Source organism: Arvicola amphibius, chromosome 11, assembly GCF_903992535.2.
Source record: "Arvicola amphibius chromosome 11, mArvAmp1.2, whole genome shotgun sequence".
NCBI lineage: Eukaryota > Metazoa > Chordata > Mammalia > Rodentia > Cricetidae > Arvicola > Arvicola amphibius.
The window spans coordinates 14,274,561-14,289,039 of record NC_052057.2 but is presented as its reverse complement, the minus strand read 5'-3'; positions in this window follow the sequence as shown (position 1 = coordinate 14,289,039).

Here is a 14,479-nt window from a genome sequence, read left to right as displayed (position 1 = left end):
GTAAAATAGCCAGATGCACATAGATTTTTTTCCCTCTGTTTGGCTAAACTGTAAATGAATCGCCTTTACCACGTTCTATTTCCTAATGACTTTTGGGATACAGGGAAACTAACGTTGTGGTTATGGATGGATGAATCTGAGTGCCTGGTAATGTTGTCTCTTAGAATTTGGATTCTTTGGTGTTGCAAACATGTTCGACCTTCCCTCTCTGCCTTCCCTCTCTGTCTGGTGTCACTTTCCAGAGCTCCTAAGGGTTGTATGTAAAAGGAAGCAGCAAATGGAGCCTGTGTGTGGACTAGACAGCCCACGCCATTTGGGTAGGCAGAAGGCAATGCTGTCACCTTGCCTTCTGTCAACTTGTAAGGACCATTTCATGTTTATCGCTATAACAGCGATGTGAAGGAAACTCTGGGATGAGCCAAGTTAGAAAGACAGGCAAGCTCGGAGAGCCTAGGGAAGGAACTCAGCCGCTCACCCAAGTCTTATCCAAAGTGGCTCACCAGCTAAGAAGCAAAAATTCCTGCATGATTAATATTTGCCATAAACATTGAGGACCCATAGCCAATATTCCTTTCTGTGATGGCTGTTCTTGGAAGTCAACTTGACCACATCTGGAATTAACTAAAACCCGAATGACTGGGAACACCTGTGAGGGACCTTTCCTTAATTAAATCACTTGAAGTAGGAAGAGCCATTTTAAATCTCCATCTTTGGGGTGGGAAAATCCACCTTTAATCTGCTACCCCTTCGGCAGGCAACCTGTATAAAGGACAAGGAAGAAGGAAGCTTGCTCTCTCTGCCTGATTGCTCTCACTCTCCCTGGTCAGTCCATCCCCCCACTTTAGAAGGCATTAGAGCTTACTTCTTCAGGATTCTGAGATATACTTATGACCAGCTGAGCATCCAGCCTCATGGACTGAACAACTACTGGACTCTTGGACCTTCCATGGAAGCTCAGAGTGTGCTAAAAGCCCATGGTATGAACTATTGTACAAACTTAAGGAGCCAAATGCATTTGATTATCCTAATTCACCCATTGTGAAAGACAATGAATTTGGTGACTCTGTATATAAAACTTCCAACAATTTGTGGAAAAATAAGAAAAACGATGATACTGGCTGGTTGCTGTTAGCATCTCTGGGTAAACTGACAAAGAAAAAGAATGAACTCCACGATAAAATTAAGCAATATCTAGCATTCCAGAATATGGTGAAGAACACTGAACTCATCAATAAAATCAGCTGGCTCCAGATGCTCATTGTCTAAAAGTTTCTAAGTGTACCCTGGAAGAGAATCATTCTTCAGCAGCCCCAGAGCTCAGGCTGCAGAAAATTAAACAGAAATCTTCATTGTAAGGTGGGTGGGATTACGGTGAAAATTGAAATCCCAGCCTCGGAGGGTGAAGGCAGTTAAAGTAAGAGCATTAATGTTAAAGAAGTTAATGAAGTTAAAAGAAGTTCCCACTCCCACCCCCACCCCCTGAAATACTGCATTCTCTATAATCCTTCAGCATCTGCTAAATCATCAATGACTTTCTCAGGGTCCACCAACAGTTGCCTCTAGAGCTATAACCAGACTTCAGGCTAAGCAGACTCCTAGAAGGGACCTGGGAAGTGTACTCCACAAGGAGGTACATTCCAATATTAAAGAGCTTAATGAATTTGCTAATTCATTCAAGCAGAAGCCTGGGGAATATGTGTGGGAATAGATTGTAAAGGTGTGGAGTCATTTGGGGAAAGAACAGAAAAAGAACCAGGCTGAGTTTGATATGGGCCCACGGAATGGAGATTCTAGATGTGATATGGAAGCTCACACAGTCAAAAGGATGTTAAATTTTTATTTAAACGACTGGCTGAAGCAGTCTTCAAAAGATGGCCTGCTGAAACGGAGCTGGAGATGCCCGATATACCTTGGCTTGGTGTGGATGAAGGGGTTTTAAAGCTCAAGAAAGTTGAAGTGCTGGAATGGGCACACTGCAGAAACCTAATCCTCCACACTGGGAAGGCTGAGAAGACACACCCTTCCCCAGTTTTGTAGGACACACAATGGTGAGGGGGCACCAGCATGAAGACCTCTGTTGTCCCCTTCTCTTTGTGTCAGACCTTAGAATTGGAGATGCTGCTGCTCAGTTGGGTGAATTAAATGCAGTGGGTTTAATTGGGTTCCAAAGTAGCCCTGAACTGCCAAAGGCAAGGTGATTGTAGTTATCGTAATGGGTAGCACGACAAAGTAATGTTTATAAAGGCCTGAGCCATGAAGGCTAGCACAGGCAGAGGGAATTTTAGGGTGGAATGGCTCTTACGAACCTGTGGTACTGGCTGATCAATTATGGTGTTTCCAGGCATGAGGCAGAGAAGAAGCCTACTAAATTGTTTTGAGTTGTAGACGTGGGAAAACTCTCAAATGAAAGGAATGCTCCATTGGATCATGGGCAAAAGGGAATCTTGGCTCATGAAGCAATTTCCAGACTTGAGCCAGTCTGTAGACCCAGAATCCCTTGAGTGGAGGGATGGCTAGATTATTCTGAGAAAAAAAACATTGATAAGAGACCCAAGAGCTTTATTGTTAGACTTTCTCCAGTCCTTCCACAGAAGTACCTTATGGCCTCTCACGAGGGCAACTGGACACTTGGGGAAAGGAAACAATCAAACTTTCTGGGGTCTACTGGATATTGGTTCTAAATTGATGCTGATTCTGGAAGATCCCAAGAAACATTATGGCCTTCCATTTAAAGTGGGGTCTTATGGAGGTCAGGTGATTAATGGGGTTTTGGCTGAAATCCAACTCACAATAGGTCTGGTGGGTCCCTGAACTCATCCTGTGGTTATTTCTCCAGTCCCAGAATGTATAAATGGGATAGATATACTTAGAAGGTATTAGAATTCTCAGATTGGTTCTCTGACCTGTGGAGTGAGGGCTCTTATGGTTGGAAAGGAGAAATGGAGGCCATTAGTAAGGTACTATTTTCTTTCTGCCGAAGAAAATAGTGACCCCAAAACAGGATCACATCCCTGGAGGAACTGCAGAACTTCGTGCCACCATCAAGGACAGAAAGATGCAGCGGTGGTGGCTCCCACCACATCTGCCTTTAACTCTCCTCTCTGGCCAGTGCAGAAGACAGATGGATCGTGGAGAACAACAGTTGACTATTCAAACTCAGTTAGGTAGCCACTCCAACCGCAGCTTCTCCACCACATGTGGTGTCGTTACTGGAGCAGATTAACACATGTCCCAGTACATGGTACGTAGTTACTGATCTAACAAACACCTTTTTCTCAGTACCTGTACACAAAGATCACCAAAAACAATTTGCTTTCAGTTGGCAAGGCCAGCAGTACACTTTTATAGTTGTACCTCAAAGATATATTAAATCTCCAGACCTGTGTCATAACCTAGCTAAGGGAACTTGGTTGTCTGTCTCTTCCACAAAATATCATATTGGTTCACTATATTGGCGACATTATGCTGATTGAACCAAGTGAGCAGGAGGTGGCAACAACTTTGGACTCATTGGTAACACATATACTCTCTGCTCTCCCCCCTCTCCCCTTCCCTTCCATAACCCACTAAATAAATATCCAACCTCACTCTGCATGGCATGCCTATCCATGTCTCTGTTTCTCACCTGCCGTGTGGCTCCCTGCCTGGGACCAGATGCCTTCAGAGACCTGTGGCATGGTCTTGTGGTGTGCCTATCTGTCTCGGTCTCTCACCTACCATGAGACTCCCTGCCTAGGCTCCCTGCCTAGGACCTGCTGGCCCGCATGGCCTGTGGACCACTCGGGGGCTCCCTCCCAGCTGTTTTTGTGGCCCTCCATGGTCTTGTGCCCACTGCTGCCACTCGAGGACCTGCAGTATTTTATTTAAACCATTACAGATGCCCTTAAGTGAACAGGCTAAGAAAGGAATGGCAGCATTAAGAGGAGTGATTGTATCCAGATTACCACAAGGACATTGGACTACTTCTCCACAAGGGAGGTAAGAAAGATTATGTCTGGAGTACAGGAGATTCATAGGGCATCTCTTGGTGTTACAGTGTCCTGTGATTAAAGTCAGCAGGAAACTACAACAGTCTAGTCCAGGCAGGATGACAAAAGGCACAGACCCTTCAGGAATGAAGGTATGGGCCACTCCTCCAGAAAAAAAAAAAGCCAAAACCTGTTGAGGTGCTTGCTGAGGGTGGAGGACGTACAGAATGGGCAGTAGAGGACGGAAGGTAGTTATTAACACCAGCTAAGGCCACGTGACCAGTTGTAGAACTGGGAGTTATAATTGCCGTGAGTTTTTCTCTCACATTTTGTTAAAAATGTGTTTGTAAAAATATTTGTGTTTTCTTTCCTCTATTTCTTTATTGTGTAATGTAACACCAATTAAAAGAATATCTGTGGCTATCGTATTTAAGTTGAGGTACTGAAGAAAATGTTCCTCAAGAGACATGGCCACCTAGTCTAAATTTATAATGTGTTTGCAGTTGTACGAGGGGCAGCTATATCATGCTATGTATAATTATAACCTGGTTATTGTTTTCATTTGGAAAATGACAAAAAGAGAGGGGATTATGTGTCAAGTTAATAAGGAGTGGTCTTGTGATGGCAATTCTTGGTTGTCAACTTGACCGCATCTGGAATTAACTGAAACTCTAATGATAGCATACCTGTGAGGGAGTTTATTTTCTTTCCTTATTTCAAACATTTGAAGTGGGAAGGCCCATTTCGAATCCGGATCTTTTGATGTGGGAAGACGCACCCCTTGATCCAGATTTTTTGAGGTGGGAAAATCCACCTTTATCTGGGCCACATCTTCTGCTGGCAGCCTATATTAAGGACACAGAAGAAGAAAGCTTGTTCTCTTAGCCTGCTTGCTCTTGCTAGTAAGTCCATTCCTTCCTGGCATTGCAGCCTGTATCTTTAGATTCCAGCATACACTGAAGACCAGCTGAGACATCCAGCCTCATGGAGTTCCTAGCCTTGTGTTACATGTACTAGACAGGCTAATGTCCCATGAATACTTGGTTGGGTCGTAGAGTCCTGATGATCACCCTCCCACTCCCACTCCCATACAGGCTTGGATTCTCTCTGTAATTTGAGACTAGCACATTTCAAACATTTGCCTTTTCACTTGACAGAATCATTAATCATATATTTCAGCAGGCCACCTTTTAAAAACGCCACCCAATTGGCTCCAGTCATTAACTGGGTCATCCAGAGCTATCTTTGATAACTTATCCTGAACTTGAAAAACTGAGAGGAAATGTTTATCATTAATTTGTATCTATAGAAACAGAGATTGGCTCTAATTAAGATAGACTGGCTGTGAACCAGAGAGTCTGAGGATTTTCCTCCTGCTTAGAAAAGCAAAGCAAACCAAAACAGACGGCATAATCTGTGGAATAGGGACTCAAGAATTCTCTCTACTGTGTCCTTCATTACATGTTACATCCTACTGAGCAGAATGTAATTTATTTGCCCTCCAGGCATCCTCATAGGTGAATGGAGACTTTGGTTGGTCCTAATTCAGGACTATAATCACTCTGAAACAGATAACTACAATGTGCTATATTTGCAGGAGGTAGGAATGGGGTGGGGTAATTTTTTAAAAAAAGTATATGGTAAAGTACTTCCCTTTGACTTCTTGATGGAGGCACACTATTTTGAATGCTTAAGGCTTTGACTTAGTCCTCAATAAGGATTTGTACTTAATTTAGTTTAATCTACTGTAGCACTGAACTCCCTCGCCCACTGACTCACTTATTTTTCTAAGGATAGGTGGTATCTTTCCTTAGGGTAGGTCAAGGGTGTTCTGTCTCTCTAATCTGCTCCTAGCTCCTTCTTTTCCTGTGACTTGCAACTGCATCTTGCTGCTTTCACCAACGTTGTTTCTGTCAATCAAATTAATCCTTAAATGAACGAATGTCAGTGCTTGATCAGCAGGATCTTTTTATCGACCTGTGGCTTCAGTCACATACTGTCCATAAGATGAGTACCCCAACAGCTGGTGCAGAGAGTAGTAATACCAGAGAGACCCAATGTTTCCCAAGCTTCTGTGGCGGGTATCAGACTAAGAACAGGAACATACATAATCCTGGCCACCTCTGTGAGGAACAAACATGTCATTCAGCCTGGATTTGGAGCTTGGCAAGGCCTGGGCTTTACAAGCTTGCTCTGCTACCTCACACTGTGCAAATGGTTTTCTCCCCATGTTCAGATTGCTGCCCTTTAACCGTGACCTGGGAATGGTTAGCAACGTGAGTGCCTTGGAAGGGTCGTGGTCTTCTGCAATGATAGCAATTCTCTTTCCCTTAGGGTACCGAAGAGCTGCTTTCATTGTGGTGTGCATCTTACGTACCCTGTCACAATCCCCCTTCTTATCCCTCCTTCCCTTCCCAGGTGAGGAAGAAAGCTCTTGATGAGGATAAACAGTTTCTAAAAGAATTTTATCATTGTGATGCAAACACAGAGTGCATTTTCTCATAGGTTGTGTGCCCAGAAAGGGCAGGCTATGTTTAGATCACTTTCTATTCACATGGCCAAGAAAAAGGAAGGAAAAAGACAAGCCAGATCTCACGGAAGATGGGGTCATGGAAAAAGTGAACAAACAGCCAGAAGTTCTCTGCCTTGGGCTTCTGATTAAGAGAATGTTTGAGGTAGGAAGAGAATCGGAGTTTTAGGGAAATCCCGGTCTGATGTCACATCCATTACTTACTGACATTGTCAGCCTGCATGTTGTGTACGTTCCATCAATTTCTGTAACCCTGAGGAGAGAAAGAGCAGAAAAGCAGGAAGCTTTCTTAAGTCAATACAGTCTTATCTGACAAGAAGCACAGGCCAGGACACCACAAGATAGCACATCAGAGCATTGCAGAGGGCAGCTCCTTAAAGACACAGACCTCCAGTCTTGAACAGAAAAAAGCTGTGGGTCATTATGTTCACTCACTCCCTGCACACAGGCCTTGCCAGGAAGTTGGTCTTCACAAGTAATCAAAGCACCTTGATGGGATGAGATTCTCTGTCTCACACATAGAAAAATCCCAAGATTGAGCTGGAGCAAAACAAGAGTGATTTCAGTGTAGCAAGAATAATAAAATCTCAGATATATAAATTGGGTTTTCTGAAAACCAGAAAAGCAAAGTAGCCAGACACTAGAGAAGTTTTATCTCTACCAAGGCTTGGTGAATTCAAACCAAACAGAGTCTCTCTTTTTTCTGATTTTATATTCCCTCTAGTACTAGGATTAAGGGCATATAACTCCCTAGTACTGGGATTAAAGGTGTAGGCCACCACCACCTAGATTTATTTCTGCATTGATCTTGTGTAGTCCAGGATGGCCTTGAACTCACAGAGATCTGTCTACCTCTGTCTGGCAAATCCTGGGATTAAAGGTGTGTGTCATCACTTCCTGACCTCCAGTGGCTTTAGCTTTGCCTTTGGTCTTCAGGCAAGTCTTAGTTATCAAAACACAAATAATATGCCACTACATTTCAGAACTTCAGGGACTATGCTGAAAGGGCACAGGAACTGGCTCTGAGAGGTTCCTGCTGCCTTTGGCTATGAGTATCTAAAAAACAAAAAGAGACGGTTTCAGTTAGTTTGACATAGTAAAGCCATCATAGTATTTCAAATAAAGGTTAACATAATGAGCAGCTGGAAGCAAGAGCGAGTGCACTGATGTGTATTTAATTTTGCCTTGTTATAAGTATGGAAACGACAGACAGTGGCCTTTATGTTTCTTCTTTTGGACAGTATCTACTTACAAACTTTGGATAGAGTTTCTGCTTGTTTCTTGGTGTGTGAGGAGGAAGAGAACAAGGCTGGATTTGGCACTGCAACTCCTGGGCCCTGTGTCAGTGGGAGGGTGGGGCTCCTGAGGGCAACAGGGTGATGGTGGGCACTCTGGGGAGCTCTCAGAGAGCCCATGTGCACTCGGATGCAGCTGTCTTGGTAACATCACTGTTATGTTTTAGATATCCCCACAAAATTCATGTGCTGGAAGTATGTTGCTTTAACTCCCAAATACAACAGTCTTGAAGACTGGTTCTAGTGGGAGGTGTTTACATCCTGAGGATTCTCTTCATGACTAAACTAGGAAGTGAGTTTGCTGTATACGCAAGTGTTTGGTCTCCTCTTTTCCACTCTTGCTCTCTCTCATCCATGAGATGCCTTCGTCTATGCTATTGTATAACAGCAATAATAATAATACCACGTGTGTGTATATATGTATATAAATCTATGTATAAACTCATGAATTAATTCAAATGGCTTACTGGTTGTGGTCCAACTAGTCCAACGATGGGTATCTACCAATGGAAACTCCAAGAATCCAGTAGTTGTTCAGTCCACGAGACTGGATGTCTTTAGTATATGTCAGGATCCTGAAGAAGTAGGCTCTAATGCCAGTGAAGAAATGGTCTTGCCAGCAAGAACGATTGGATTCTAGTTGATTCTAGATGTAGTCAAGTTGACAACCAAGAATAGCCATCACAGGCCCTCATCAGATGTGAGCCTCTACATGCTGGACTTCAGCCCCTACAACTGAGAGACCGATAAACTTCTGCTCATTCTAAATCAGTCTTACTCTGACATAGAAACAACCTGTCCTTTGCTTTTCATTTTTTCAAGACAAGGTTTCTCTGTAGTTTTGGTGCCTGTCCTGGAACTAGCTCTTGTAGACCAGGCTGGCCTTGAACTCACAGAGGTCCACCTGCCTCTGCCTCCTGAGTGCTGGGATTAAAGGCATGTACCACCACCCAGCTTCTTACACCTTTGGAGACTAATTATGAATTTCCTGGAAGCTCCCCAAAAACTTGTATCTGTCTTCCATATTTTAATAATGAAAAATGCAGTTATTTTATCTAAAGAAATTAAGAGATATTACTTTTTGTAGTGTTAATTTTTAATCACTATGAGTATGGTACCAGTCTTCTAGAAATTAAAGCTTGTTCCAAGGACCTTTTTTAAGTCTAAAGAAAATATAATAACTGTATGTTGTATTCAGCTACCAAGCAGTTGATATAGGGACAAATTATGTTAAAAAGCACTTTGCTGTTCAATAATTTAAGAGATGCTTGGCCTATCAGAGGGCATCACTTCCATTCTTTCCTCCATCTTGGAACTTGTGGACCCCTCCTGGAATAGGACTTGAAGATAAACGGCGAATGTATCTTTAAGCCCAAGGTCTGAGGCCGTTCTTTTCCCAGCTCTAAGCGAGAGCTCTGGAAGCAGACGGACAGGAAACGGAAGAACAGATGGGCAAGTGGCTCCTTTTGAAATGGAGATGAAGCTGAATTCTATCCGGGCAAAACATAAATGTACAGATACGCAGGAAAACATTGGCTCTCATGGCAAACCAAACAAAACCAGAGTAACTGGAGAAAGGCAAGGGGTGTGGATGGAAAGAGCAACATGGTTCATGCTAAATTCCCAAGCTACTCTCCTGCCAAGGCCATTGGGCACAAAATACCATGTGTACTGTACTCATCAAAGTCTCAAAGTCATGGAAAAATAAGCAACATTGTAATTTCCCATTTTCCTGTCTTCTTGGGAAGGTGTCAGATATCTGTGCCGAAAGGAACAAACACAGACCGTAGACCTGTAAGGTCAGGGCATCACACTTAGCTCCTCCTTCTGACCTGTTCTTCAGGTCCTGTGAGGAGCCTGTCCTCAGCATCTGCCCACGCGCCACTACCTCGCTTCCCCAGTGGTTCTCGGGTGGCTGCTTTGACCTAAGTGGTCTTTCATTCGTCCTTTCTAAGCTGATGTTTCTGGAAGAGGTGAGAGCTATTCTCGGGATGAAGATTGATCCGATGAAAATGCTTAGAAGCTTGGGGGCACAACAGTGAAGTGGGTGCTTAATTTTTTTTTTGAATAACCATTAAAAAACTGGGTATCCTCAGGCAACTTGAACCCAACAGGATCCGACTGCAGGCATCTTCACGGTCATCTTCACAGCTTTCTCCGAACTTGCTCTTCGGTGAGCTCTGACTCAGGGAACAGCACCTGCGTGCTCCTGCTGCTCATTCTAGAAGTGTCTGGGTTGACTGGACACCCTCCTGTTACCTGCCATGTCCTTTCCCATGATCTCGTGCAAGCCTCTTGCTTCTGCCGCTGCCACACAGCGAAGTCAGCTCTTCCTGAAGGTTTATTGAATGCAGTCTGTTTTGATTACTTTCTAGGATTAAATGGCTTCATGACTCTCATGGTAGAAAAACCTCCTTACCACGACCCTCTGTGACCTGCCCTCCCTTCCGTGCCTTCCATTATTTGAAGCTGCTTCTTCCATTTGCCTCCTCTCCTCTAGTTTTACTCCACGTTACCGAGGGTTTGATACCTGCAGCTTTCTGCTTGTGTGCTTTGACGATTCTGACTCTCCAGTTTCAGCTTCCATGAGTTGCTCTGTGATAGTCTGGACCACTGGCCTCTCTATGTGTCTCCACAGCACCCTGCAACCCCCAGTTTCTCCACAGGACTGTTTCCTGAAAGCAGAACTGATGTTTGTCAGTTACCTCAATGTGGTTGGAGCACGGCTTATGGTGACCATTTTGCTGTGATTTCTGCTCACACAAAAATGTTCCTGCACATCAAATCATACTATAGAGCATGGGTGAATTGTGGAAAATGGCAGCAGGAGCCTCATCCTCTTGCTGAGCTCTTCTCAAAGGAAGTCAGAGCGAGCAAACTTCACAACCTCCCGAACCTGAGACTAACACCACTCTATCAGTACCCAGGGCAGGTTCAAGCAAAGTAAGTGGTGTCTACATATGTTAACAAGATGGACAAATTAAATTAGAGCAGAAAAGCTCCCCAACATTCTCCTACTGGGGAGGATGGCCAGATGCAAGATTTTAAAACGTTCTTCATTTTAAATTACTTCTGACGAGTCTAATGTGTGCCAAGATCCCTGCTTAGGATGCATGTCCTTAAAAAAAAAGCATTTCGGCATGCACAATGTGCATGCATGCATGCACACCTATACACCCCCCCCCCCCCCACACACACACATTGAAGAGTTCAAGAGTCTTGGACAGATTGTGCTGTTCCTGTAGTTGTCCTTTCCACCCCGGGGTTCAGATGTGAGGGCCATGCCTGCTAAAGGGAGAGATTTAAACAATTAAAAGGGCATTGTACCGCCTTACACTTTCAAAATGTGAAGAAGAGCAAAGTAGCCATAGCCAAAGAAATGAGTCAGGCGAAGGCTCCACAACAGAGAGTGTGAGCAAGCGCCAAGTGAGACCAAGAGTTCTCTTGAAGGACTGAACTGACACAGATTGATGGGCCCAGTATTGAGTGTTGGGAATTCCTGAAGATACAGGGGAGGAGATGCAACATCCCCAAGCTAGAACTCACCAAGTGGAGCCAGACAAATGAAAGCTGTCACAGCACACACAGGTAATAGTGTAGGCATTATCTTAGTGGGGGAGACATACCCAATCAATATTAGCAAACGCTATGGGAGTGGACAGGATGGTACAGGCAGCTGGCAGGGGCCCCGCCCACTGTCCTGCTGGGAAGGAAAGAGAACAGCCACTTGACCTCGGTTAAAGCCCAAAGGTAAATATGAGAAAACTTCCTTCCAGGATGCTAATCAAATTTGTGCTTTGTTGACTTGTCAACAATAGTGTCCCTTGGTGAAACACCGTGTTCCCACCCTCAGCATGAACATAATCCGTGAGAAAGGTGCTAGATATTTGAAGCTAGTAGTGGGAAATCTACACCTTCTTTTCCAGTCCCCTCTGAGGAGTTAGGGCAAGGCTCACAATTATTCCATTCTCTGCACTCATGGCTTGACTGCTTGGTCCTAAGTTTATATTTTACCTCGCCGCACAGCGCCATTGGATTGTGGTATCTTTAAATCTGGAGTACCCCTTGAGCATTAGGGATGCTCGCTTCACATATATCACGATGTACAACAGCTAATTGCATTTCTGAAGGAATCAGAAGGAATGGCCAGAGCCAATGAGTGTGGTCCCTCACCCCAGCGAAGCACTCACAATGTGGGAAGAATCATAAGGCAGCTGCCCGTCCATTCCTGTTTATTTATTCACACTTGTAGGGAGTTCTCTGTACACTGGGTCAATGGAGAAGCTCACAGTTCATCAGATAGACAGCAAAGTAGATGTAAAGGGCTTGTGGAATTAAGAGAACCAGAGCAACGCCAACTGGGCTCAGTGGTTTGTCTTTTCTCTGTCTTTCTGAGTTATATATGTGTGTGAATCCACCTCTCTACGTAACACAATAAAAAAAGAATATAAAAGAAGAGGTTGTGGATTTGGAGGAAGTGGGAGAGACATGGGAAGAGTTGGAGGGAGAAGAGGGGGGAAATGATACAAATACAGCGTACTCATGTGCAAAAGCCCAATAAAGTTTAAAAACAGAAGAAAAACGGCTCGTGGAAGAGATCCTTGTACCAATCCCCACTGCAGCGTCTCCTTCCTGTCTGTTCTGACACTGTTGGGTTAGGGGAAAAGGGGCCATCAGAGTTCGTCTGGAGTTCACTGTGCCTGGTTGTGAAATCCCTAGGGTCTACGCGTGGCAGTTCTCAAGGGAGGACTTTGGCTGACCTGGGGGAATCTGAGGGAAAAGAATCATAGATGTAGGGGGGTTGCTGATGGAAAAAACTCCCTGTGGGGTGAAAGATGACCATTGCCCACCCTGCCACAGCCATCAGAGAAGCGAAACTCACTTTCAACAGCTGTGGCTTCTGGCCATGCCATGTGTTCAAACACTCCCCCCCCCCCCCCGCCTCCCTCCCCGTGGAGATCTTCAGATTTAGTGTGGACTCTTCACCGCCTCCTCTGAACAGTAAGACTGAACAAAGGATGCTGGGAAATGTAGTCGTTCAACAAGAAGCTGGTAAGGATAAGGAAGGGTATTATGGGAATCTTGGTTGGGCACTACTGTCCGTTCTTGCCTCGGTCTGCTCAGTGACTGTATTTGGGAAAGCTCTGCTATCTTCTCTGGGAACATGAGTTGAACCTGTGTCCTGATATGAGAAGTGCCACCTAGGAGTGGCCTAGGAAACGGAAGGAAGTCAGGCCTTGAGGGAGAGAGAGAAGGAAGGGGAGTGAAGAACTGTCTTCAGGACTCAGGCAAGAGGGGCAGCTTTGGGCATTGGAGGAGGGTGGAGCATGCAAGAGACGCGTGGTTCCCTGATGTATGAAGAAGTAACTTAATAAAAGGCAAAGCCTTTGACCATAGAGGATATTATGGACAGATGCTGTATTATAGGTTGACATGGGGCTGGACTGGGACTGCAGCTTTCAAAGCTGCAACACGATCTGCAGAAATCACCCAGTAGCTAAACCTCTTTAATTTCTGATATTCAAGAGTTGAAGGATAGGACACGCCTAGGTCTACTGTTCCTCTTAAGTTGCTTGACACCTTAGTGAAGCCCCTGACCGTGAGATTGGCTTGTTTTAATTGTGCTTCTAAAGGTACCTGGCTCATTCCATGCGATGAGGTACACTTGTGATCCATAGCTGGGGAGGTGGGGGCAGGAGGCTCACTGGCCAGCCAGTCTAGCTTACTTGTTGGATTCCAGTTTAGTGAAACCACATCTCCAAAAAGAGGACAGTTAGAATGGTCAGAATTTTTTTTTTTTTAAAGAGGGGCAGTTCATGCTGGATATGGGGTAAGGAAAACACTCATCCATTGCTGGTGGGAGTGCTAACTTGGACAGTCACTATGGAAGTCAGTGTAGTGGTTCCTTGGAAAGCTGATAATGGATCTACCTCAAGATCCCGCTATACCACTCTTAGGCAGATGCCCAAAGGACTCTACACTCTACTACAGAGACACTTGCTCAACCATGCTCATTGCTACCCTATTCATAATAGCCAGAAATTGCAGACTGCCTAGATGTCCATTAGCAGAAGAATGAGTCAGGAAAATGGGGTAAATTACATAATGTAATATTAGTCACCTGTTGAAAATGAAATTATGAGATCCACAGCTAAATAGATGGAGCTAGGAAAAACCCATCCCGAGTGAGGCAACCCAGACCCAAAAAGACAAATATGGTCTGCCTTCTCTTATATGTGGCTGTTAGCTTTTAAGTCTTCGAAAGCATCTACTATCTGAATATTACAGAGGTTAGGTATAGAGTAAGGAATGAGGGGGGAGGGAAGGAATGCTCAAAAGAGAAGAAATAGAATATATGACTAGAGAGAGTGGGGGAGGGGAGACTGCGCTGGGAGATTTAACGGACATGGGGAGGCAAGGTTGTAAGATCCTGTGGAGAGGGACAGCTAACACTAGAAACCGTTTGAGGGCTCATATGGAAGCCTGCTCCAGTAGAGGCTTCTGTAAATATATACACATATGAAGGGAATATAAAAGCGTAACAGGGCAAAAGTTTCTCTATCTTGTCTCAGCTGGAGCCATCTTTGGTTTAAACTTAACTGACCCTTTTCTACCCCTACCTCAAAAAGTCCCACCACATCATTTGGGGCTGCTCTGTGAGAAGTATTTCTCTCCAGGCGGCTGCT